Source organism: Arachis hypogaea, chromosome 11 (genome assembly GCF_003086295.3).
Source record: "Arachis hypogaea cultivar Tifrunner chromosome 11, arahy.Tifrunner.gnm2.J5K5, whole genome shotgun sequence".
NCBI lineage: Eukaryota > Viridiplantae > Streptophyta > Magnoliopsida > Fabales > Fabaceae > Arachis > Arachis hypogaea.
Window position 1 is genome coordinate 99,084,295 of NC_092046.1, and position 24,262 is coordinate 99,108,556.

A 24,262-nucleotide genomic window follows, 5' to 3' on the forward strand; every position below is an offset into this window, starting at 1 on the left:
TGATGGTTCCATCCTTGATGCATATACTCATTGTAGCTTTCATTCCCTACAACATAGTTGTAACCACTCTCATAGACAAAGGGATGAGAATTTATAGTAGCAAATAAAAATAAAAACTAATAAAAATAAGCAACAAAGTCCTAAAACTAACAAAAACTAACAAACAAGCAAAAGGTAAATATATACAATAACCAATAATAAGGCACACGTTTGCAATTTCCCGGCAACGGCGCCAAAAACTTGACGGAGAAAAATGTCGGTAAAGATTTTCACAAAATATCACGTTGCAAGTATAGTTCTAAACCGTCAAATAAACCTCTGTCAATGTTTAAATTGTTTGTCACAAATACAAACCTAATAAAATTAACCAAAGTATTTAAACCTCGGATCATCTCTCAAGGAATTGCAGGGAAGTATGTTTATTATTAGTTATGAGATTGTATCTTTTTGGGTTTTGAGTTTAATAAGCAAGGAATGTAAATAACAAGAAAATAACTAACAACTAAGACAAGTCCTAGCAAGGGTTGAGAATCGGAATTCCTATCCTCATTATCATTGTCAATTGTGATGGTAGTCGCAAGTTGCTCTCACTTAGTTAACCTCTAACAATTGAAGGAAAGTCAAGTGAGTGATTCAACTTGAGTTCACAAGTCCTAATTAAAGACTAGAGTTAGTGAAGCTCAAGCCAACTAGAAACTTTCAATCACCAACCAACAAGAGACTTTGACAATTCAAGAGTCTCCAAATTATTCAATCCAAGCTAAGAATACAGAAAAAAATCTAATTCAAAATCCTACCAAGTATTTTATCAAACACTTGGTAGGCACAAAAAAAAGAATGATAAAATTAACAAGGAATATTAAATCTAAACAACCAATTGCAAGCATTGATAACTAACAATTAAAGAGAGTAACAATAAACATGGAAAACATAAATTGCATTAACAGAAATCAAATGTAACAAGAGCTCATAAACATAAAAATGGCGAAAAAGGGAAATTAAAAAGAGAAGAAGATGAACTAAAGTGCTTAAACAAATAAAAGCAAGACAAAAACTAAATTAACAGAAGATTGAACCTGAACCTAAAGAGAAATTGAAAGAAGAAACCCTAAACCTAGAGAGAAGAGAGAGCCTCTCTCTCTAGAAAATTACATCTAAAACCTAATAATTGTGGATGAATGAGAAGTGAATCATTCCCCTTCCAACTCCACTCTACAGCCTCTAATTAGTGTTTTCGAGCCTAAAACTAGGTCAAAAGCAGCCCGAAAATTGCCCCCAGCATTTTCTGTAAATTGCAGCATGCAACGCTCTGTCACGCGTACATCGCCCATGCGTACGCGTTGCTGGACTTTTCACTAGCCACGCGTAGGCGTCAGCCACGCGTGTGCGTCATTTGGACGTTGGCTCAGTCACGCGTATGCGTCGTCCATGCGTACGCGTCGATACCAGATTCTCAAAACTTACATTTCTTGTGTTCTTTCCACTTTTGCATGTTTCTTTTCCATCCTCTAAGCCGTTCCTGTCTTATAAACCCTGAAAACACTTAACAAACGTATCATGGCATCAAATGGTAATAAGAGAATATTAAAATTAGCAAATTTAAGGCCAAAGAAGCATGCTTTCAATCACAACACAAAATGAGGAAGGAAAGTGTAAAACATGCAAATTCTATGAATAAGTGTGAGAATAATGGATAAAATCCACTCAATTCAGCCTAATATGTGCCACGAAATAGTGGTGCATCAGGAGGTTCCGCGCGTACACCATGACCATAAATTTGTGTGTAGGCGTGCCAAATATGAATTTTTGTGAAACCAGACTCAGGTTTGGTGCGGATTTTTTATGTCCACAAACTAACCAGCAAGTTCACTAGGTCGTACCAAGTAATACCTCAAGTGAGTGAGGGTCGATCCCACGAGGACTGATGGATTAAGCAACAATAGTCGAGTGATTGTCTTAGTCAGACAATCAGAAAAGAGTGTTTTGTGGTTTTAATTGCATTAAACAGTAAATTCAGAGAATTAAAAGCAAACAGTAAATTGATGTGAAGAATATATGAGAAAACAGTTAAGGTTCTAGAGATGTTTATCTTTTGGATTAACTTTTCTTACTAACTATTTTAATCATGCAAGATTCAATTCAAGGCAAACTATATATGACTAAACCTTAATTTCTTAGTGATTTAATCTCCTCTAACCTAGTCAACCGCCAATTTCTTGGTCACTTAATTTCAATTAGAGGTTTAAGTCCAATTATAGTTTATTTACCGTAAATACCCTAATTACCCAAATATAAGAGGATTATATGTCACGTATCCTATTAAGTCCAGATAATTAGTGGTTTAGGAGAAATTATTTTCAAGCTGTTGTTCAAGTGAATTGATTTTTCACGGTTCACAAGAACTCAAATAGAATAAGGGTTATTCTTCCGATCTACCCAAATCCGTAAGATGAAGAACAAAAGCAAATACTTGAAATTAAAATCAATACATGAATTAAAATAGAAGAGTAATAGTATTAACCCATAGAATAAACAGAGCTCCTAGCCTTAACCAGGAGGTTTAGTTGCTTATGACTTACAGAGAGAAAGTAGGGTTCTAAAAATGTGCCGAAGAAAAGAAGAACTGAAATACAAATGATCTTTACCTTTAAATACTAACCTAATTTGATACAGAATTAAAATAAAATAATAAAGTCTGGGCCTAAAAGATTTTGTTTGTAATTAAAAATAACTAAAATATGATAAAACGTCTGAGACTTGAGTTGTCATTTAAGCTCAGGTCTTGTTACTGAATCGGGCTAATGACACTCTAATTTCGAATAGGTTCGGTATCTCACTATCATTTGAAGCTAAAAAATATTGGTATCCTTCAGTACTAGAACTCGGATGATATTATAGATTCTCTTTAGGCTCTAATTGATCCTTGAACACAACTTTTTCTTTTTTTTCTTTCGTGCTTTGCACCTTGTGCTTAACCGTGACTCTAAGTGTTTTTTCCTCAAGCTTAACTTGGCACAGAAAACACCACAAGCACTTGACTGGGGGACTCCTTGAGTTCTAATTTTTCTTTCTATTTCTCCTAGATAGTGGTGCTCAGACCTTAGGCACACTTTGTAACAGCAATTGGTCACAACTTTAAGTTCTCAGTCTCAAGGGTTACTTGACACTTTCACACCACAAGCATATGGTTAGAAAAAACCACTCTTTTGAGCTTTAGATCAGTTTTGGCCCTCCTAATAATTGATGCTCAAAGCCTTGGACCTTTTTCTTTTGATTTTTCTTTTCTTTTCAATTCTTTTTGCTGTTTATTTTGCTTCAAGAATCAATATCTTTCTTATTTCAGAGAATCAATAATACTTCTCTAAATTTCTGTTCCTCAAGAACCAATATTCTCAACTCCAATATCAAATATGCACCGTTAATTCATACATTCAGAAATAGAAGTAAGGCCACCACATCAAAGTGACTAGAGCACGCAATATATAACTCAAAATCTCATGCATTATACTACTTCTTTTTCTTTTGATTTTTGTTTAAGCTCAAAGTAGGATACATGAGACATCTTTTAAAATAAACATAAAATAAAAAATAAAGAACTAAACTAGAAAGCAAGGAAATCTTACTAGTGATCATGCCAAAGCTAGAATGGAGAAACATGAAATAAGCTAAAAAGTACTAAAAAAACAGAAGATAAGATAAGGTAAGGGATAATGAAACTTAACCACCTCAGTTTTGGTGGCTGCTGCTCCCTCCTCAAGTTGTGTTCTTCCATGAAGATGATTTACCTTCCTTTGGTGCCATTGATGATAATATAAATCGAGAGCTTGCTCTATAACACCAAACTTAAAAGTTTTCTTGTTCCCAAGTGATGAGTCCATATTTTTCGATATATTTTGGTTTGATTTGAATGGACTTCATCATATAAACCCACATTTATTCATCCAAATAGCATGCTTTTGTGTTCTCTCTATTAATTGTGCCTAAATGTGAAAACATGCTATTTTGTGCTTATTTTAATCACTTTTATCCCACTTTTATGCCATTCGATGCCATGACATGTTTGTTGAATGATTTTAGGTCCTAGCGGCAAGTTTGGCAAGGCAAAAGTGGAAGGAAAACATGAAGAAAACAAAGGAGAAGCACACATTGGAGTGTGCGTACGCACAACCGCCTGTGCGTATGCACAAAAGCCACAAAACCATGTGTGCGTACGCACGACAACCTATGGGTACGCATAAGAAGAAAATCATCATGTTTGCGGACGCACACACCTGTGCATCCGCACACATCCCAGCGCGTGACTCATTTATTGCAAATCACTGGGGGCAATTTTTGGGCCACCAGGGCCCAATTTTGAGACTTTCTGAAGCTGATTGAGTGCTAAATGAAGGAAGGCCTTACTCCATGTGAAGGGGGAGAAATTAGGGTTAGATTAGCATTATGTAGGTTGTTCTCTAGAGAGAGAAGCTCCCCCCTCTCTCTAGAATTAGGGTTCTTTAGTTTAATTTCTTACAATTTCTACTTTTAATTCTTGTTTTCATTTACTTTTCCTTGTCATTTATTGTTATTGCATCTGTATCTTCTTTATTTTTCTTTGTTTTGCCATTTTTATGTTATGAACACTCTATGTTAATTTTACTTTCAATTAATGCAATTTATGTTTTATATTCATTTATTGCTTTCCTTGGTTATTATTGCTATTTTCTTGTTTTTGGTAGTTATATAATTTCTTTTATTACATTTTAATATTATTTTATTTTCATACACACCAAGTGTTTGATAAAATGCTTGGCTTAGTTTTTGCAAAGTTTTTCTCCACTCTTGGCTTGGTATTGATGACTTTGGTGATCCTTGAGTTATTAATGTCCATTCTTGTTTGATATACTAGAGTAGTTAGTTGATTTGGTCTCCCTTGACTCTATGTGACCCCTTAGTGTTGACATAGGACTTAGGGATTGAAATTAACTATGCCTATTTGACTTATCTTCGATGTAAGGTTGACTAAGTAGGATTAACTCTTCATAATCATCATGTGTTTGTGGTCAATGGCTAGGATAGGTAACCTTAGCTCTCAATTGATTGCCGAGAGGTTTTCTTGCACTTTAAGTTTCCTTTCCTTGCATTTAATTGCTTTAACTTTTATTGCTTTGACTTTTAATTCCTTGCATGTTTGTTGCTTTGATGTTTAATTCCTTGCATGATTAGTTTTCACACTCTTCGTCGAGAAATTGGGTGTTCGGATGGAATTGAGTTGTGGATGTCCATTCTGCATTGTATGAGAATGGTTAATTGGTTTGGTTTCCATTGACGCTAGTCTTTCACTAAGTAATTAGTGAGTTGACTAGGACTTATGGATTAAGATCAATTACACCTTTGACTAATTCTCAAGGTGGGTTGATTGATTTGGATTGATTCCACACAATTGCCATGTTTGTGGTCCATAACTAGGATAGGAAACCTAGATTATTCACTTCTTGCCAAGAGTCCTTTAATTGCTTTCTTTTAATCCTTGCATGATCATTTACTTTGTTGCTATTTACAATTTTTGCTCTCTTGCTTTCATTCCCAATCCCCATACTCTCATGCTCCTTCATAGCCAATGATTATACACTTAATCGCAACTCCTAGGGAAGATGACCCGGGAGTTAAATACTCTCGGTTAAATATTTGGTTTGAATTGTTATAACATTTGATTGATGGTCAATTTGTTGGGTTAGGACTATACTCACAATGCCACTTCCATTTTGATGATCAAATTCCTAACCTATGTAAATTGGCTGTCGTCACCAAGCAAAGAAAACTGAAAATGGGAAGAGACATGAAGAGCACATGGATGAGTATAAAGAAAAAGATGAAAGTGATAGAAGAGGAAGGAAAATTTAAATTTGAAATTTTTTTACCACCTTGGTGGCATTAAACTCCCATTATGGACGTGAAACGCTCCAAGGGGATCAAAACTTTGCATGCGAATGCTCAATTGGGTGTGGAATGCCCAAACCGTTACTCCCCTCATGGCGCTAAATGCCCTCCCTGGCGTTTAGCACCCGCAACATAGATCCTCTAGGGTGTTCTATTTTTCTATCTAAGTCTTTCTATCCCTGTTCTAAGCGCTATACATGATCACAAACATTAGATAACCTAGGAAAACTTTGAAAATCATTAAAAATCAAATTAAATAAAACTAAAATAAAATTAAAATAAACTTAAGGATACTTATAGTTGGGTTGCCTCCCAACAAGTGCTTCTTTACTGTCACTAGCTTGACGGTCAGCTCCTTTATGGAGGAAGATAGTCATAGAGGCTTAAATACTCACCCCTCACTGTGAATTTCTTTCCTGTGCTCTCATGGATCAACTCAATATGCTCAAGAGACAGAATCCTATTCACTGTATGAGGCAAGATTGGAATTATAGTGAGTACCACTTTCATTCCTGGTGACAAGTTGATGAGCGAATAATTTATACGCTTTTTGGCATTGTTTTTACATAGTTTTTAGTATACTTTAGTTACTTTTTATTATATTTTTATTAGTTTTCATTCAAAAATCACATTTCTGGACTTTACTATGAGTTTGTGTGTTTTTCTGTGATTTCAGGTAATTTCTGGTTGAAATTGAGGGACTTCAGCAAAAATTTGATTCAGAGGCTGAAGAAGGACTGCAGATGTTGTTCGATTCTGACCTCCCTGCACTCAGAGTGAATTTTCTAGACTTACAGAAATTCAATTGGTGCGCTCTCAATTGCGTTGGAAAGTAGACATCTAGGGCTTTCCAGAAATATATAATAGTCCATACTTTGCATGAGTTTTGACGACGCAAACTGGCATTCAAATGCCAACTCCCTGCCCTATTCTGGAGTTAAACGCCAGAAACAGGTTGCAAATCAGAGTTAAACACCAGAAACAGGCTACAACCTGGCGTTTAACTCCAAAAAGAGTCTCTACACATGAAAGCTCAATGCTCAGTCCAAGCACACACCAAGTGGGCTCGGAAGGGGATTTCTACATCATTTACTTATCTTATGTAACCCTAGCTACTAGTTTAGTATAAAAACTACTTTTAGTGATTTATTTCACATCTCTGGTTGGTATTTGACTAATTTTATGTTCAGAGATCATGTTTAGGGGGCTGGCCATTCGGCCATGCCTTGACCTCCATCACTTATGTATTTTCAACGGTAGAGTTTCTACACACCATAGATTAAGGTGTGGAGCTCTGCTGTTTCTCATGAATTAATGCAAAGTACTATTGTTTTTCTATTCAATTCAAGCTTATTCTTATTCTAAGATATTCATTCGCACACAAGAACATGATGAATGTGATGATTATGTGACACTCATCACCATTCTCACTTATGAACGCATGCCTGACAAACACTTCCGTTCTACATGAAAACAAGCTTGAATGCATATCTCTTAGCCTCCTGGTTCACGATCAGAGTCTTTGTGGTATAGGCTAGAATTGTTGGCGGCCATTCTTGAGATTCGGAAAGTCTAAACCTTGTCTGTGGTATTCCGAGTAGGATCTGGGAAGGAATGACTGTGACGAGCTTCAAACTCGCGAGTGTTGGGCGTAGTGACAGACGCAAAAGGATCACTGGATCCTATTCCAACATGATTGAGAACGACAGATGATTAGCCATGCGGTGATAGTGCATTTGGACCATTTTCACTGAGAGGACGGGATGTAGCCATTGACAACGGTGATGCCCAACATACAGCTTGCCATGGAAAGGAGTATGAATGATTGGATGAAGACAGTAGGAAAGCAGAGATTCAGAGGGAGCAAAGCATCTCCATACGCTTATCTGAAATTCTCACCAATGAATTACATAAGTATCTCTATCCTATTTTATATTTTATATTTTATTTATATTTTAATTATCTTAAATCCTATAACCATTTGAATCTGCCTGACTGAGATTTGCAAGATGACCATAGCTTGCTTCAAGCCGACAATCTCCGTGGGATCGACCCTTACTCACGTAAGGTTTATTACTTGGACGACCCAGTGCACTTGCTGGTTAGTTGTGCGAAGTTGTGAAAAAGAACTAAGATTATGAACGTGCGAATTAAGTTTTTGGCGCCATTACCAAGGAATGAACAGTCACGATTTCGTGCACCAAGTTTTTGGGGCCGTTGCCGGGGATTGTTCGAGTTTGGACAACTGACGGTTCATCTTGTTGCTCAGATTAGGTAATTTTATTTTATTTTTAAAGCTTTTTATTTTTGAAAATATATATATATATATATATATATATATATATATATATTTAAATTATTCTATGGCTTCAGAATTTTTAAGAATGAATTCTAGAGTTTCATGATGATCTGTTGAAGTCTGGCTGGCTGTGAAGCCATGTCTAATCTTTTGGACCGAGGTTTTAACTCATCATCACAAGAGCTTTTTGATCCTCATCAATTCAGCTATTGTATGCCTGATTTGTATGCTAAAGCTTGGCTGGCTAGTAAGCCATGTCTAATCCCTGGACTGGAGCTTTAGAATAACATTGCATGATTCCTGGAATTCTTATTAAAAATTTTTGAAATCTTTATTTTTCTTTTTCCAAATAATTTTCGAAAAATCCAAAAAATTTTTATAAAATCATAAAACCAAAAATAATTTTGTGTTTCTTGTTTGAGTCTAGTGTCAATTTGTAAGTTTGGTGTCAATTGCATTCTTTTTTTATTTTCATTAAAATTTTTGAAAACTCATGCATGGTGTTCTTCATGATCTTCAAGTTGTTCTTGATGATCATCTTTGTTTGATCTTTGCATTTTCATGTTTTGTGTCTTTTCTTATTTCTCATATGCATTTTCAATTTGTTAGTGTCTCAACATTAAAAATTTTTAAGTTTGGTGTCTTGCATGTTTTTCTTTTCTTAAAAATTTTCAAAAACATGTTCTTGATGTTCATCTTGACATTCAAAGTGTTCTTGGTGTTCATCTTGACATTCAAAGTGTTCTTGCATGCATCATGTGTTTTGATCTTGAATTTTTATGTTTTGCAGCATTTTTATGTTTTTCTCTCTCCTCATTAAAAATTCAAAAAAATAAAAAAATATCTTTCCCTTTTTTTTCTCATAAATTTCGAATATTTGAGTTGACTTTTTCAAAAATTTTTCAAAATTTAGTTGTTTCTTATGAGTCAAATCAAATCTTCAATTTAAAAAAAATTTCTATCTTTTTCAAATCTTTTTCAAAATTCAAATCTCTTTCATTTTTTTCTTTCATATTTTCGAAAATTCAAATTGATTTTCAAAAATCTTTTTCTTATTTTATTCCATATTTTTCAAAATTTTTACTAACAATTAATGTGATTGATTCAAAAAAATTTTTGAGTTTGTTACTTACCTATTAAGAAATGTTCAATCTTTAAATTTTAGAATCATATCTTTTAGTTTCTTGTTAGTCAAGTAATCAATTTCAATTTTCAAAATTAAATCTTTTTAATTTCCAATTCAAATCTTTTTCAACAAATTTTCAATCATATCTTTTTCAAAACATAATTTCAAAATCTTTTCTAACTTCTTATCTTTTCAAATTTGATTTTCAAATCTTTTTCAATTAACTACTTGGATTTTTCTTTTTGATTTTAAAAGTTTCTATTTCAATCATATCTTTTTCAAAACCACCTAACTAAATTTCTTTCACCAATTTTCGAAAACCCCTCCCCTCTATTTCAAAATCTCTTTTTAATTAACTATTTGTTTTAAATTTTAATTTGATTTAATTTTATTTTTCTTTTTAAATTTCGAATTATAACTAATAGTCAAAATAAAAACAAAAATATTTTTATTTCATTTTATTTAATTTTCGAATTCTTCCCCCTCTCATATCTTTCTATTTATTTATTTATCTACTAACACTTCTCTTCTACTCATAATTCGAACCCCCTCTTCTCCCCTGTGTTCGAATTTTTTCTCTTCTCTTCTTCTACTCACATAAGGAATCTCTATACTGTGACATAGAGGATTCCATATTTTCTTTTCTGTTATCTTCCTTTTTCATATGATCAGGAACAAGGATAAGAACATTCTTGTTGAAGCTGATCCTGAACCTGAAAGGACTCTGAAGAGGAAGCTAAGGGAAGCTAAAGCATAACTCTCTGGAGAGGATCTGACATAAATTTTTGAAAAAGAAGGAGACATGGCCGAACCTAATAGCAATGGTGGAGATGCAAGGAAGATGCTTGGTGACTTTATTGCACCCTCTTCTAACTTCTATGGAAGAAGCATCTCACTTCCTGCAATTGGAGCAAACAACTTTGAGCTTAAGCCTCAATTAGTTTCTCTAATACAACAGAACTGCAAGTTTCATGGACTTCCAATGGAAGATCCTCATCAATTTTTAGCTGAATTCTTGCAAATCTGTGACACTGTTAAGACCAATGGAGTTGATCCCGAGGTCTACAGGCTTATGCTTTTCCCTTTTGCTGTAAGAGACAGAGCTAGAACATGGTTGGATTCACAACCTAAGGATAGCCTGAACTCCTGGGATATGCTGGTCAGTGCTTTCCTGGCCAAATTCTTTCTACCTCAAAAGATGAGCAAGCTTAGAGTGGAAATCCAAAGCTTCAGAGAGAAGGAAGGAGAATCCCTCTATGAATCTTGGGAAAGATATAAGCAATAGATCAAAAGGTGTCCTACTGACATGCTTCCAGAATGGAGCATCATAAGTATATTCTATGATGGTCTGTCTGAGTTGTCAATAATGTCATTGGACCATTCTACAGGAGGATCTCTTCACGTGAAAATGCCTGCAGAAGCTCAGGAACTCATTGAAATAGTTGCAAATAACCAGTTCATGTACACCTCTGAGAGGAATCCTGTGAACAATGGGACGCCTCAAAAGAAGGGAGTTCTTGAAATTGATACTCTGAATTCCATATTGGCTCAGAACAAAATATTGACTCAGCAAGTCAATATGATTTCTCAAAGTCTGAATGGATTGCAAGCTGCATCCAACAGTACTAAAGAAGCATCTTCTGAAGAAGAAGCTTATGATCCTGAGAACCCTACAATAGCAGAGGTGAATTACATGCGAGAACCCTATGGAAACACCTATAATCCTTCATGGGGAAATCATCCAAATTTCTCATGGAAGGACCAACAGAAGCCTCAACAAGGCTTCAATAATAATGGTGGAAGAAATAGGTTTAGCAATAGCAAGCCTTTTCTATCATCTTCTCAGCAACAGACAGAGAATTCTGAACAGAGCCATTCTGGCTTGGCTACCATAGTCTCTGATCTATCCAAGACCACACTAAGTTTCATGAATAAAACAAGGTCTTCTATTAGAAATTTGGAGGCACAGGTAGGTCAGCTGAGTAAGAAGATTACTGAAACTCCTGCCAGTACTCTCCCAAGCAATACAGAAGAAAATCCCAAGAGAGAGTGCAAGGCCATAACCTTAGTTGGTGTGGCTGAATGCCCAGAGGAGGAGGAGGACGTGAATCCCAGTAAGGAAAACCTCTTGGGACGTTCTCTGAACAGAAAGGAGTTCCCATTTGAGGAACCAAAGGAATCTGACGCTCATGCAGAGACCATAGAGATTCCATTGAACTTTCTTCTGCCATTCATGAGCTCTGATAAATATTCTTCCTCTGAAGAGGATGAAGATGTCACTGAAGAGCAAGTTGCTAAGTATCTAGGAGCAATCATGAAGTTGAATGCCAGTTTATTTGGTACTGAGACTTGGGAGGATGAACCCCCCTTGTTAACCAATGAACTGAATGCATTAATAAGGCAGACATTACCTCAGAAGAAACCGGATCCCGTAAAATTCTTCATACCTTGTACCATAGGCACCATGACCTTTGAGAAGGCTCTATGTGACCTTGGGTCAGGGATAAACCTAATGCTACTCTCTGTAATGGATAAACTGGGAATCTTTGAGGTACAAGCTATAAGAATCTCATTAGAGATGGTAGATAAATCAATGAAAAATGCTTATGGACTAGTAGAGGATGTGCTAGTGAAGGTTGAAGGCCTTTACATCCCTGCTGATTTCATAATCCTAGACACTGGGAAGGATGGGGATGAATCCATCATTCTTGGCAGACCCTTCCTAGCCACAGCAAAAACTGTGATTGATGTTGACAGAGGAGAGTTGGTCCTTCAGTTAAATGAGGACTACCTTGTATTTAAGACTCAAGGTTCTCCTTTTATAACCATGGAGAGAAAGAATGAGAAGCTTCTCTCAATACAGAGTCAAACAAAACCCCTACATTCAAACTCTAAGTTTAGTGTTGGGAGGCCACAACCAAACTCTAAGTTTGGTGTTGAGAGGCAACAACCAAACTCTAAATTTGGTGTTGAGAGGCCCCAACATTGCTCTGATTTTCTGTGAGGCTCCATGAGAAGCTCACTGTCAAGCTATTGACATTAAAGAAGCGCTTGTTGGGATGCTACCCAATGTTATTTAATAATATCTATTTATTTTCCATTGCTATTTTATGTTTTCTTTAGGTTGATGATCATGTGAAGTCACAGAAACTACTGAAAAATCAAAAACAGAATGAAAAATAGCATTAAAAAAGCTCACCCTAGAGGAAGAGCTTACTGGCGTTTAAACGCCAGTAAGGAGCATCAAACTGGCGTTTAACGCCAGAAAGAAGCATCAAAATGGAGTTAAACGCCAAAAACAAGCACCAGACTGGCGTTTAACGCCAGAACAGAGCATGGAATTGGCGTTTAACGCCAAGAATGGGAGAAAAGCTGGCGTTAAACGCCAGAAACAAGCAGCAAGGTGGCGTTTAACGCCAGACATGCATTCTAAGGGCGTTTTGCACGCCTAAATGGAGCAGGGATGTTAAGTCCTTGACCCCTCTGGATCTGTGGACCCCACAGGACCTCCACCTACCCCACCTCTTCTTCTCTCCTCTTCACACCATTTTATAACACTCTTCCCCAAATGCCCTTCACCAATCACCTCCATACCTCTTCCCCATAAACCCCACCTACCTCCAAAATTCAAATTTCTCTCCCTCCCAAACCCAATCCTAATGGCCGAAACCTACCCCCCTCCCCTATATAAACCCCTTAACACTACTCCATTTTCACACATCACAAACACTACTTCCCCCCTTGGCCGAATACACTATCTCACTCCATCTCCTCCATTTTCTTCTTCTTCTACTACTTTCTTTCTTCTTTTGCTCGAGGAAGAGAAAACCTTTTAAGTTTGGTGTGGTAAAAGCATTGCTTTTTGTTTTTCCATAACCATTAATGGCACCTAAGGCAAGAGAAACCTCAAGAAAGAGGAAAGGGAAGGCAATTGCTTCCACTTATGAGCATGGGAGATAGAGAGATTCATCTCAAAGGTCCATCAAGACCACTTCTATGAAGTTGTGGCCAAGAAAAAGGTGATCCCTGAGGTTCCTTTTAAGCTCAAAAAGAGCGAGTATCCGGAGATCCGACAAGAGATTAGAAGAAGGGATGGGAAGTACTCTCCAATCCTATTCAACAAGTCGGAATCTTAATGGTTCAAGAGTTCTATGCAAACGCATGGATCACTAGGAACCATGATCAAAGTATGAACCCAAATCCAAAGAATTAGCTTACAATGGTTTGGGGAAAATACTTAGATTTCAGTCCGGAAAATGTAAGGTTGGCGTTCAACCTGCCAATGATGCAAGAAAACGCACGCCCCTACACTAGAAGGGTCAACTTTGATCAAAGGTTGGACCAAGTCCTCATGGACATATGTGTGGAAGGAGCTCAATGGAAATTTGACTCAAGAGGTAACCCGGTTCAATTGAGAAGACCGGACCTTAAGCCTGTAGCTAGAGGATGGTTGGAGTTCATCCAACACTCTATCATACCTACTAGCAACCGATCCGAAGTAACTATGGATCAGGCCATCATAATCCATAGTATCATGATTGGGGAGGAAGTAGAAGTTCATGAGATTATACCTCAAGAACTCTACAAGGTGGCTGACAAGTCCTCCACTTTGGCAAGGTTAGCCTTTCCTCACCTCATTTGCCACCTCTGCAATTCGGCTGGAATTGACATAGAGGGAGACATCCTCATTGATGAGGACAAGCCCATCACTAAGAAAAGGATGGAGCAAACAAGAGATCATGGACCTCAACAAGAGCATGAGGAAATTCCTCACCATGAAATCCCTGAGATGCCTCAAGGGATGCACTTTCCTCCACAAAACTATTGGGAGCAAATCAACACCTCCCTAGGAGAATTAAGTTTCAACATGGAACAACTAAGGATGCAACACCAAGAGCACTCCATCATTCTCCATGAGATTAGAGAAGATCAAAGAGCTATGAGGGAGGAGCAACAAAGGTGATGAGCGGATAATTTATACGCTTTTTGGCATTATTTTTAGTATGTTTTTAGTATATTTTAATTAGTTTTTATTATATTTTTATTAGTTTTTATTTAAAATTCAATTTTCTAGACTTTACTATGAGTTTGTGTGTTTTTCTGTGATTTCAGGTATTTTCTGGCTGAAATTGACGGACCTGAGCAAAAATCTGATTCAGAGGCTGAAAAAGGACTGCAGATGCTGTTGGATTCTGACCTCCCTGCATTCGAAGTGGATTTTCTGGAGCTACAGAAAACCAATTGGTGCACTCTCAATTGCGTTGGAAAGTAGACATCCTGGGCTTTCCAGCAATATAGAATAGTCCATACTTTGCCCGAGATTTGATGACCCAAACAGGCGTTCCAAGTCCGCTCAAGAATTCTGGCGTTTAACGCCGGAACTGGCACAAAAGATGGAGTTAAACGCCCAAACTGGAACAAAAGCTGGCGTTTAACTCCAAGAAAAGTCTCTACACATGGAAGCTTCAATGCTCAGCCCAAGCACACACCAAGTGGGCCCGGAAGAAGATTTCTGCATTAATTACTTATTTCTGTAAACCCTAGGCTACTAGTTCTCTATAAATAGGACCTTTTGCTATTGTATTTGGGAAAACCTTTGGACGTTTAGTCCCTAGACCTTGGAGGCTGGCCATTCAGCCATGCTTACATTATTATCACTTTTGTATTTTCAACGGTGGAGTTTCTACACACCATAGATTAACGTGTGGAGCTCTGCTGTTCCTCATGAATTAATACAAAGTACTATTGTTTTTCTATTCAACTCAAGTCTATTTCTTCTCCAAGATATTCATTCGTACCCAAGAACATGATGAATGTGAAGATTATGTGACACTCATCACCATTCTCACCTATGAACACGTGATTGACAACCACTTCCGTTCTACATGCAAACAAGCTTGAATGTGTATCTCTTGGGTTTCTAATCTAAGATTGGAAACTTCGTGGTATAGGCTAGAATTATTGGCGGTCATTCTTGAGATCTGGAAAGTCTAACCCTTGTCTGTGGTATTCCGAGTAGGATCTGAGAAGGGATGACTGTGACGAGCTTCAAACTCGCGATTGTTGGGCGTGTGACAGACGCAAAAGGATCAATGGATCCTATTCCAACATGATCGAGAACCGACAGATGATTAGCCGTGCGGTGACAGCGCATTTGGAACATTTTCACTGAGAGGACGGGAAGTAGCCATTGACAACGGTGATGCCCAACATAAAGCTTGCCATGGAAAGGAGTATGAATGATTGGAAGAAGGCAATAGGAAAGCAGAGGTTCAGGAGGAACAAAGCATCTTCATACGCTTATCTGAAATTCCTACCAATGAATTACATAAGTATCTCTATCTTTATTTTATGTTTTATTTATCTTTTAATTATCAATTCTCCATCACCATCTGAATTCGCCTGACTGAGATTTACAAGGTGACCATAGCTTGCTTCAAGCCGACAGTCTCCGTGGGATCGACCCTTACTCACGTATGGTATTACTTGGACGACCCAGTGCACTTGCTGGTTAGTTGTGCGGAATTGTGACAAAGTGTGATTCACGTTTAAGAGCTCCAAGTCCTTTGGTGCCATTGTTGATGATCACAATTTCGTGCACCAAGTTTTTGGTGCCGTTGCCAGGGATTGTTTGAGTTTGGACAACTGACGGTTCATCTTGTTGCTTAGATTAGGTACTTTTCTTTTTAAGAATGAATTCTAGAGTTTCAAGGTGATGTTCTTATCATCACAAAGCTGATTCATTCTCATCAATTTAGCTGCTGAATGTAATGTCCTGCTGAGGCTTGGCCAGCCATGTCTAATCTTTTTAGACTGAAGCTTTAGACTAACATTGCATGATTCCTGGAATTCTTATTAAAAAGTTTTGAATCTCTTTATTCTCTTTTCCCTATAAGTTTCGAAAATCACAAAAAAAATTATAAAATCATAAAAATATAAAATATTTTATGTTTTTTGTTTGAGTCTAGTGTCTAATTTTAAGTTTGGTGTCTAGCATGCATTGTTTATTTGATCTTAGTTGCATTTTTTTATTATTTCTCATCATTAAAAATTCAAAAATATTTTCAAAATTGTGTCTTTTCAAGTCAATAACACAGAGAATTGAAGATTCAGAACATTCAGCAGAGGAATTAAACAGAAAAAGTTGGGCGTTCAAAATGTCCAATGAAGAAGGAAAACTGGCGTTTAAACACCAGTCAGGGTACCTGGCTGGGCGTTTAACGCCCAAAAAGGTATCATTTTGGGTGTTAAACGCCAGAATGGATGCCATTCTGGGCGTTTAACACCAGGATGACACTAGAGGGAAGATTTTGTTTTCAATTCAAATCTTTTTCAAATTTTCATAATTTTTCAAAATCAAATCTTTTTCAAATCATATCTTTTCAATCATATCTCTTCAAAATCAATTTCTTTCCATTTTTTATTATTTTCGAAAATCCTTGCTATAATTAATGATTTACTTCAAAATTTTTAAGTTGTTACTTGCCTATTAAGAAAGGATCAAATTTTAAATTTTAGAATCATATCTTTTAATTTCTTGTTAGTCAAGTAATCAACTTTAATTTTAAAAACTTTCTTTTTCTAAATTGATTTTCAATCATATCTTCTCAATCATATCTTGTCAACCACATCTTTTTCAAAATTAATTTTCAATCATATCTTTTTAATTTCTAATTCCAAAATCTTTTTCAAAAATCACTTAATTTCTTTCCCAATCTTAGTTTTCGAAAATCATCAATCACATTTTCAAATTTTCTTTTAATTATTTCAAAATCTTTTACTTTAATTTCGAAAATTCTTCCCCTCTTCTCACATTCTTCTATTTAAGGGACTAACACTCCTCTTCAAGGTGCAATTCAAACTCTATCCTTCTTGATAAGTTCGAATTCTCTTCTATCTACCTTCTCCTTCTATTCTTCTTTTCCTCTGACACTTCAAGGAATCTCTATACTGTAACATAGAGGATTCCATACTTTCTTGTTCTCTTCTCTTTCATATGAGTAGGAGCAAGGACAAAAGCATACTTGTTCAAGCTGATCCTGAACCTGAAAGGATCTTGAAGAGAAAGCTAAGAGAAGCTAAAGCACAATTCTCTCTAGAGGGCCTAACAGAGCTTTTCAAGGAAGAAGAAACCATGGCAGCCGAAAACAACAATGCCAATAATGCAAGGAAGGTGCTTGGTGACTTTACTGCACCTACTCCCAACTTCTATGGGAGAAGCATCTCAATCCCTGCCATTGGAGCAAACAACTTTGAGCTTAAGCCTCAGTTAGTTTCTCTAATGCAACAGAATTGCAAGTTTCATGGACTTCCATTGGAAGATCCTCATCAGTTCTTCGCTAAATTTTTACAAATCTGTGACACTGTCAAGACCAATGGGGTTGACCCCGAGGTCTATAGACTTATGCTTTTTCCTTTTGCTGTAAGAGACAGAGCTAGGACATGGTTGGATTCACAACCTAAAGAAAGCCTGAACTCTTGGGAAAAGCTAGTTAATGCCTTCTTGGCAAAGTTTTTTCCACCTCAAAAACTAAGTAAGCTTAGAGTGGAAGTCCAAACCTTCAGACAGAAGGAAGGTGAATCCCTCTATGAAGCTTGGGAAAGATACAAGCAATTGATCAGAAGGTGTCCTTCTGACATGCTTTCAGAATGGAGTATCATAGGTATCTTCTATGATGGTCTGTCTGAACTATCCAAAATGTCATTGGACAGCTCTGCTGGAGGATCTCTTCATCTGAAGAAGACGCCTGCAGAAGTTCAGGAACTCATTGAAATGGTTGCAAATAACCAATTCATGTACACTTCTGAACGGAACCCTGTGAATAATGGGACAACTCAGAAGAAAGGAGTTCTTGAGATTGATACTCTGAATGCCATATTGGCTCAGAATAAAATATTGACCCAACAAGTCAATATGATCTCTCGGAGTCTGTCTGGAATGCAAGCAGCAACAGGCAGTACTAGGGAAACTTCCTCTGAAGAAGAAGCTTATGATCCTAAGAACCCAGCAATGGAAGAGGTGAATTACATGGGAGAACCCTATGGAAACACCTATAATCCTTCATGGAGAAATCATCCAAATCTCTCATGGAATGATCAACAGAGACCTCAACAAGGTTTCAACAACAATAATGGTGGAAGAAACAGGTTTAGCAATAGCAAGCCTTTTCCACCATCTTCTCAGCAACAGACAGAGAATTCTAAGCAGAGCCACTCTGACTTAGCAACTATAATCTCTTATCTAATCAAAACCACTCAAAGTTTCATGACTGAAACAAGGTCCTCCATTAGAAATTTGGAGGCACAAGTGGGTCAGCTGAGTAAGAAAATTACTGAACTCCCTCCTAGTACTCTCCCAAGCAATACAGAAGAAAATCCAAAAAGAGAGTGCAAGGCCATAACCACAACCCACACGGCCGAACCTGGAGAGGAGGAAGAGGCAGTGATCTCCACTGAGGAAGACCTCAATGGACGTCCACTGGCCTCCATGGAGTTTCCTGATGAGGAACCATGAGAATCTGAGGCTCACACAGAGACCATAGAGATTCCATTGAATTTATTTCTGCCATTTATAAGCTCTGATGAGTATTCTTCCTCTGAAGAAAATGAAGATGTTACTGAAGAGCAAGTTGCTAAGTACCTTGGAGCAATCATGAAGCTAAATGCCAGGTTGTTTGGTAATGAGACTTGGGAGGATGAACCTCCATTGCTCATCAAAGAACTGGATGACTTGACTAGGTAGAGATTACCTCTGAAGAGACAAGATCCTGGTAAGTTCTCAATACCTTGTACCATAGGCACCATGACCTTTGAAAAGGCTCTGTGTGACCTAGGGTCAAGCATAAACCTCATGCCTCTCTCTGTAATGGAGAAGCTAGGGATTATAGAGGTACAAGCTGCAAGAATCTCACTGGAGATGGCAGACAATTCAAAGAAACTGGCTTATGGACTTGTAGAGGATGTCTTGGTAAAAGTTGAAGGCCATTACATCCCTACTGATTTCATAATCCTAGAGACTGAGAAGTGTATGGATGAATCCATCATCCTTGGCAGATCCTTCCTAGCCACAGCAAAAGCTGTGATTGATGTTGACAGAGGAGAATTGATCATTCAAGTGAATGAAGACTCCCTTGTGTTTAAAGCTCAAGGATATCCCTCTGTAACCATGGAGAGGAAACATGAAGAGCTTCTCTCAATACAGAGACAAACAGAGCCCCCACAGTCAAACTATAAGTTTGGTGTTGGGAGGCCACAACCAAACTTTAAGTTTGGTGTTGAACCCCCACATTCAAACTCTAAGTTTAGTGTTGGGAGGTTCCAACATTGCTCTGAACATCTGTGAGGCTCCATGAGAGCCACTGTCAAGCTATTGACATTAAAGAAGCGCTTGTTGGGAGGCAACCCAATTTTTACTTATCTATATTAAATTTCTATTTTCTTTTGTCATTTTATGTTTTCTGTAGGTTAATGGTCATGTGAAGTCACCAAAAACAATTGAAAAAGCAAAAACAGAATGAAAAACAGAATGAAAAATAGAACACCCTAGAGGAGAAACTTACTGGCGTTTAAACGCCAGTAAAGGTAGCAGAGTGGGCGTTAAACGCCCAGTCTGGCACCATTCTGGGCGTTTAACGCCAGAAATGGGCACCAGACTGGCGTTTAACGCCAGGAATGGGCAAGAAGCTGGCGTTAAATGCCAGAAATGGGTAGCAGCCTGGCGTTTAACGCCAGGATTAGCAGCAAGGGGCGTTTTTCATGCCACATGGTGCAGGGATGAGAAATCCTTGACACCTCAGGATCTGTGGACCCCACAGGATCCCCACCTACCCCACCTCCTTCTCTCTTCTTAACCCATTCACTAATCACCTCAATACCTCTTCCCCAAAAACCCCTCACCTATCAAATCCCACCATTCTCTTCACCACTCACATCCATCCTTCATAAAACCCCACCTACCTCACCATTCAAATTCAAACCACTTTTCCACCGAAACCCACCCATAATGGCCGAACCATACCCCCCTCTCCACTCCTATATAAACCCATCTTCACTCCTTCATTTTCACACAACATACACACTACCTATCCCCCTTGGCCGAAATACTAAGCCCCCTCCATCTCCTCTATTTCTTCTTCTTCTACTCTCTTTTTTCTTCTTTTGCTCGAGGACGAGCAACCTTCTAAGTTTGGTGTGGTAAAAGCTAAAGCTTTTTTTGTTTTTCCATAACCATTAATGGCACCAAAGGCCGGAGAAACCTCTAGAAAGAGGAAAGGAAAGGCAAAAGCTTTCACCTCCGAGTCATGGGAGATGGAGAGATTCCTCTCAAGGGTGCATCAAGACCACTTATAAAGTTGTGACCAAGAAGAAGGTGATCCCCGAGGTCCCTTTTGAGCTCAAAAAGGGCGAATATCTGGAGATCCGACATGAGATCCGAAGAAGAGTTTGGGAAGTTCTAACCAACCCCATTCAACAAGTCGAAATCTTAATGGTTTAAGAGTTCTATGCCAATGCATGGATCACCAAGAACCATGATCAAAGTGTGAACCCGGACCCCAAGAATTGGCTAACAATGGTCCGAGGGAAATACTTAGATTTTAGTCCGGAAAATGTAAGGTTGGCATTCAACTTGCCCATGATGCAAGGAGATGCACACCCATACACTAGAAGGGTCAACTTTGATCAAAGGTTAGACCAAGTCCTCATGGACATCTGTGAAGAGGGCGCTCAATGGAAGAGAGATTCAAGAGAGAAGCCGGTTCAACTAAGAAGGCATGACCTTAAGCCCGGGCTAGGGGATGGTCGGAGTTCATCCAACGCTCAATCATTCCCACTAGCAACCGGTCTGAAGTTACTATAGACCGGGCTATCATGATTCATAGCATCATGATTAGAGAGGAAGTGGAAGTTCATGAGGTTATATCCCAAGAACTCTACAAGGTGGCGGACAAGTCCTCTACTGTGGCAAGGTTAGCCTTTCCTCATCTCATTTGTCACCTCTGCAATTCAGCTAGAATTATCATAGAGGAAGACATCCTCATTGATGAGGACAAGCCCATCACTAAGAAAATGATGGAGCAAACAAGAGATCCCACTCATGGACAAGAGCATGAGGAAACTCCTCATCATGAAATCCCTGAGATGCCTCAAGGGATGCATTTTCCTCCACAAAACTATTGGGAGCAAATCAACACCTCCCTAGGAGAATTAAGTTCCAACATGGGACAACTAAGGGTGGAGCACCAAGAGCATTCCATCCTCCTCCATGAAATTAGAGAAGACCAAAGAGTTATGAGAGAGGAGAAACAAAGGTAAGGAAGAGACATTGAGGAGCTCAAGCACTCCATAAGATCTTCAAGAGGAAGAACAAGCCGCCATCACTAAGATGGACCCGTTCTTTAATTTCCTTGTTCTTTATTTTCTGTTTTTCGAAAATTGTGCTTTATGTTATTTATGTTTGTGTCTTTATTACATGATCATTAGTGTCTAAGTGTCTATGCCTTAAAGCAATGAAAATGAATCCATCACCTTTCTTAAATGAAAAATGTTTTTAATTGAGAAAGAAAAAGAAGTGCATGAATTTTGAATTTTATAACAGTTTAGTTACTTTGATATGGTGGCAATACTTTTGTCTTTCTGAATGAATGCTTGAACAATGAATATTTTTGATACTATTGATTCATGAATGTTAAAATTGTTGGCTCTTGAAAGAATGATGGAAAAGAAGAAATGTTATCTGATGATCTGAAAAATCATAAAATTGATTCTTGAAGCAAGAAAAAACAGTGAAAAGCTTGCAGAAAAAAAAAGGCAAAAAAAAAAAGAGAAAAGAAAAAGAAAGAAAAAGAAAAGCAAGCAGAAAAAGCCAATATCCCTTTAAACCAAAAGGCAAGGGTGATAAAAAGGATCCAAGGCTTTGAGCATCAGTGGATAGGAGGGCCCACAGGAATAAAATCCTGGCCTAAATGGCTAAACCAAGCTGTCCCTAACCATGTGCTTGTGGCGTGAAGGTGTCAAGTAAAAACCTGAGACTGAGTGGTTAAAGTCATGGTCCAAAAGCAAAAAGAGTGTGCTTAAGAGCTCTGGACACCTCTAATTGGGGACTCTAGCAAAGCTGAGTCACAATCTGAAAAGGTTCACCCAGTTATGTGTCTGTGGCATTTATGTATCCGGTGGTAATACTGGAATACAAAATGCTTTGGGTCACAGCCAAGACTCATAAAGTAGCTGTGTTCAAGAATCAACATACTTAACTAGGAGAATCAATAACACTATCTGGATTCTGAGTTCCTATAGAAGCCCATCATTCTGAACTTCAGAGGATAAAGTGAGATGCCAAAACTGTTCAGAAGCAAAAAGCTAAAAGCCCCGCTCATCTAATTAATACTGATCTTCATAGATGTTTTTGGAATTCATTGTATATTCTCTTCTTTTTATCCTATTTGATTTTCAGTTGCTTGGGGACAAGCAACAATTTAAGTTTGGCGTTGTGATGAGCGGATAATTTATACGCTTTTTGGCATTGTTTTTAGTATATTTTTAGTATATTTTAATTAGTTTTTATTATATTTTTATTAGTTTTTATTTAAAATTCACTTTTCTCGACTTTACTATGAGTTTGTGTGTTTTTCTGTAATTTCAGGTATTTTCTGGCTGAAATTGAGGGACCTAAGCAAAAATCTGATTCAGAGGCTGAAAAAGGACTGCAGATGCTGTTGGATTCTAACCTCCCTGCATTCAAAGTGGATTTTCTGGAGCTACAGAAGCTCAATTAGCGCGCTCTCAATTGCGTTGGAAAGTAGACATCCTGGGCTTTCCATAAATATATAATAGTCTATACTTTTCCTGAGATTTGATGGCCCAAAAAGGCGTTCCAAGTCAGCTCAAGAATTTTGGCGTTTAACGCCGGAACTGGTACAAAAGCTGGAGTTAAACGCCCAAACTGGAACAAAAGCTGGCGTTTAACTCCAAGAAAAGTCTCTACACATGGAAGCTTCAATGCTCACCCCAAGCACACACCAAGTGGCCCCGGAAGAAGATTTCTGCATTAATTACTTATTTCTGTAAACCCTAGGCTACTAGTTCTCTATAAATAGGACCTTTTGCTATTGTATTTGGGAAAACCTTTGGACGTTTAGTCCCTAGACCTTGGAGGCTGGCCATTCGGCCATGCTTACACCATTATCACTTTTGTATTTTCAACGGTGGAGTTTCTACACACCATAGATTAAGATGTGGAGCTCTGCTGTTCCTCATGAATTAATACAAAGTACTATTGTTTTTCTATTCAACTCAAGTCTATTTCTTCTCCAAGATATTCATTCGCACCCAAGAACATGATGAATGTGATGATTATGTGACACTCATCCCCATTCTCACCTATGAACGCATGATTGATAACCACTTCCGTTCTACATGCAAACAAGCTTGAATGTGTATCTCTTGGGTTTCTAATCTAAGATTGGAACCTTCGTGGTATAGGCTAGAATTATTGGCGGTCATTCTTGAGATCCGAAAAGTCTAAACCTTGTTTGTGGTATTTCGAGTAGGATCTGGGAAGGGATGACTGTGACGAGCTTCAAACTCGCGATTGTTGGGCGTGTGACAGACGCAAAAGGATCAATGGATCCTATTCCAACATGATCGAGAACCGACAGATGATTAGCCGTGCGGTGATAGTGCATTTGGAACGTTTTCACTGAGAGGACGGGAAGTAACCATTGACAACGGTGATGCCCAACATAAAGCTTGCCATGGAAAGGAGTATGAATAATTGGAAGAAGGCAATAGGAAAGCAGAGGTTCAGGAGGAACAAAGCATCTTCATACGCTTATCTGAAATTCCTACCAATGAATTACATAAGTATCTCTATCTTTATTTTATGTTTTATTTATTTTTTAATTATCAATTCTCCATCACCA

General features: G+C 37.8%; 1 non-coding gene across 1 annotated transcript; it reads right to left on the reverse strand.

The window, feature by feature from the left end:
• Positions 1 to 17,880: 17,880 nt before the first annotated feature.
• On the reverse strand, positions 17,881 to 17,988 carry LOC112725118 (small nucleolar RNA R71). The gene has a single exon (XR_003164246.1). It is a non-coding gene; the product is annotated as a small nucleolar RNA R71 (small nucleolar RNA).
• Positions 17,989 to 24,262: the final 6,274 nt, after the last annotated feature.